The sequence below is a fragment of the Orycteropus afer genome, unplaced genomic scaffold (assembly GCF_000298275.1).
Source record: "Orycteropus afer afer isolate SDZICR_OR568_19922 unplaced genomic scaffold, OryAfe1.0 scaffold00288, whole genome shotgun sequence".
In the NCBI taxonomy this organism is placed as follows: domain Eukaryota; kingdom Metazoa; phylum Chordata; class Mammalia; order Tubulidentata; family Orycteropodidae; genus Orycteropus; species Orycteropus afer.
The window spans coordinates 1,923,312-1,926,597 of record NW_006921875.1 but is presented as its reverse complement, the minus strand read 5'-3'; the positions used below and the strand labels follow the sequence as shown (position 1 = coordinate 1,926,597).

Genomic DNA, 3,286 nt, shown 5'->3' with positions numbered 1-3,286 from the left:
CCCTTGTCAGCTCTACTATATACCTGGGAATTCTTACAGAACATATAAATACACTTGTAGAAACATTGTCTGCCAACCCTACAACCCTACACATGGTCATGGGCACACTCCTCCCCTGGATATACATACCTAATAGTTCAGCCTGTCCACCCATCTGTCCTGTATATCCATGTTTGCCCTCACTGACAACGCAGTACTGAACATGCAAAAGGGTTCATCTTTGTTGTTTGTACCTCCCATGCACTTCTCTATGTCTTCCTCTTCCTCAGTGCTACCGTGTTGATCACTCACATTTGGTACATTGCCCTTCTCTTCACCCAAATCAAATCAATACTTGTCTCTACCTATCTAACAGTGTTCCCTCTCCTCCCCTCCCACCCCTGGTAACCAACAAAGAAAATTTCTTTCCGTATATAAACCTTTCCTTGAATTTTTACAATAATGGACCACAGTGTCTTCTTGTATGAATCTGTATCCCTTGCAGATTTGCTGTGCAAACTCCATGCTCCATTCAATTGCTAATTGGAAAGGGGACTTCCATCCACAGGTTAAAGACACAGTGAAATTGCATTGGTCAATGATGCCAACAGGTCAGAGACACCAGCCTGAAACTTTTCCAAGGGGTATTTGGTGATAATTCCTCCATAGTTGTAACTGTAACTATTAACCTTTTGTTCCTTGGGAGAAATCATCCCCTAAGAAGAGCTGAGTATCTTTCACTGTGGCAGGGTTGATGGGAGGACTGTTCTTTCCCATTTCATGTATTCAAAGAGGCAACATTTTGGTTTGTGCCAGACTGGCTGGTTAGTGACTCAACACTGTTGTACAAATAAGCGACTGCTAATAATGAATTGTTACATAGCTGAGGTTTAGCTTGAGGGCTTCGGAAAGCAGGAGGGGCTTTCTACCAGATGAGTTAATTTAGACAAGAGACAGCAGTTTTAATCTAATTTTAGGGGATTACATGCTCATGAAAATGTGGATTCCGATACACAGATCTTTCTAGGGATCTCGAGTACTAGATTAATATTTCTAAGATGCTTTCCTTTAAATTGCTTCTGTCTCCTTCATGTAATAACTATTATGAGTTTGGGGGATGGTGGTGGTAGTGAGGATTTGGCTGTTAAAGGTTTCAAAGGGGATAAGTATGTGGGTCAGCTTCTTCTGCCCACATTCTTCAAGATTTGGCTTAAAGGAAGGAAATGAAAAGTGAGATTTTGAAGAAATGAAGGGTGATTCTCCACTAAAAAGAAGCAATAAAAATAACAACAACCACCTTTTAGGTTGGGCCTTTGGGAAAGATGGCCGTGGTGCAGGGGGCTGAAGTGAAAGTGGATGGCGGTGAGCTGAAGCTGAGTAAGAATGAGCTGAAGAGATGCCTGAAAGCTGAGAAGAAAGTAGCAGAGAAGGAGGCCAAGCAGAAGGAGCTCAGTGAGAAACTGCTAAGCCAGGCTGCTACTTTAACCACCACCAACACCACTGACAACAATGCTGTGAGCACCAAGGAGGAGAGCTAGGACCCTAATCAATACTACAAGATCTGCAGTCAAGCGGTCCACCAACTGAAGGTCAATGGGGAGGACCCGTACCTACACAAGTTCCATGTGGACATCTCGGTCACTCACTTCATGAAAGAGTATAGTCACCTATAGCGTGGGGACCACCTAACTGACATCACTTTAAAGGTGGGAGGTAAGATCCATGCCAAAAGAGCCTCTGGAGGAAACTCATCTTCTATGACCTTCGAGGGGAGTGGGTCAAATTGCAAGTCATGGCCAATTCCAGGAATTATAAGTGAGAAGAAGAATTTATTCACATAAATAACAAGCTATGTTAGGGAGACATAATTGGAGTTTAGGGGAATCCAGGCAAAACCAAGAAGGGTGAGCTGAGCATCATTCCCTGCGAGATCATACTGCTGTCTCCCTGTTTACATATACTGCCTCATCTCCACTTTGGCATCAAAGACAAGGAAACACGATATCATCAAAGATTCTTGGACTTGACCTTGAATGACTTTGTGAGGCAGAAATTTATCATCTGCTCTAAGATAATCACATACATAAGAAGTTTCTTGGATGAGCTGGGATTCTTAGAGATTGAAACTCCCATGATGGACATCATCCCAGGGAGAGTGGTGGCTTGGCCTTTCATCACCTACCACAATGAGCCAGACATGAACTTATCTATGAGAATTGCTCCAGAACTCTACAATAAGATGCTGGTGGTTGGTGGCCTAGACTGGGTTTATGAAACTGGATGTCAGTTCTGGAGTGAAGGAATTGATCTGATTCACAAGTCTAAGTTCACCATTGTGAGTTCTACATGGCCTATGCAGACTATCACGATCTCATGGAAATCACAGAGAAGATGGTTTCAGGAATGGTGAAGCACATCACAGGTGGTTACAAGGTCACCTACCATCCAGATGGCCCTGAGGGCCAAGCCTATGAGATTGACTTCACTCCACCCTTCCAGAGAATCAGCATGGTGGAAGAGCTTGAGAAAGCCCTGGGGGTGAAGCTGCCAGATACAAACCTCTTTGAAATGGAAGAAACTCGTAAAATCCTTAATGATATCTGCATAGCAAAAGCTGTTGAATGCCCTCCACCTCTGACCAAGCCAGGTTCCTTGATAAGCGGGTTGGTGACTTCCTGGAAGTGACTTGCATCAATCTCATGTTCATCTGTGATCACCTGCAGATAATGAGCCCTCTGGCCAAGTGGCACCGCTCTAAAGAGTGCTTCGAGCTCTTCATCATGAAGAAGGAAGTGTGTAGTGCCTACAATGAGCTGAATGACCCCATGCGACAGAGGTAGCTGTTTGAAGAACAGGCCAAGGCCAAGGCTGCTGGTGATGATGAGGCCGTGTTCATAGATAAGAACTTCTGTACCACCCTGAAATACAGGCTGCCCCTGATAGCTGGTTGGGGCATGGGCATCGACCATGTCACCATGCTCCTCACAGACTCTGATAACATCAAGGAAGTGCTTCCCTTTCCCACCATGAAACTTGAAGACAAGAAGGAGAATGTAGCTACCACTGATGCAGTGCACAGCACCCCAGTTGGCACTTCTGTCTAGAAAACAGTGATTGCAAGTCACGTAACTCAGGCACCTTTGTGTTGCTGTAAAGGATCAAGGTCTGCAAGGGAATTCTTACATGTTGCTCTCCATGTGATGCCCACAACCTAGTTCAGACACCAGAAGAGAGAGGAGGAATTGAGAGTTCCTCTTTCCTCCTTATCACAGAAATAACTTATCTCAATCAATCAATCAATAAAAAC

General features: G+C 44.4%; 1 pseudogene; it reads left to right on the top strand.

The window, feature by feature from the left end:
* Positions 1–1,301: 1,301 nt before the first annotated feature.
* LOC103205449 lies at positions 1,302–3,083 on the top strand (annotated as a pseudogene).
* The last annotated feature ends 203 nt before the right edge of the window (positions 3,084–3,286 follow it).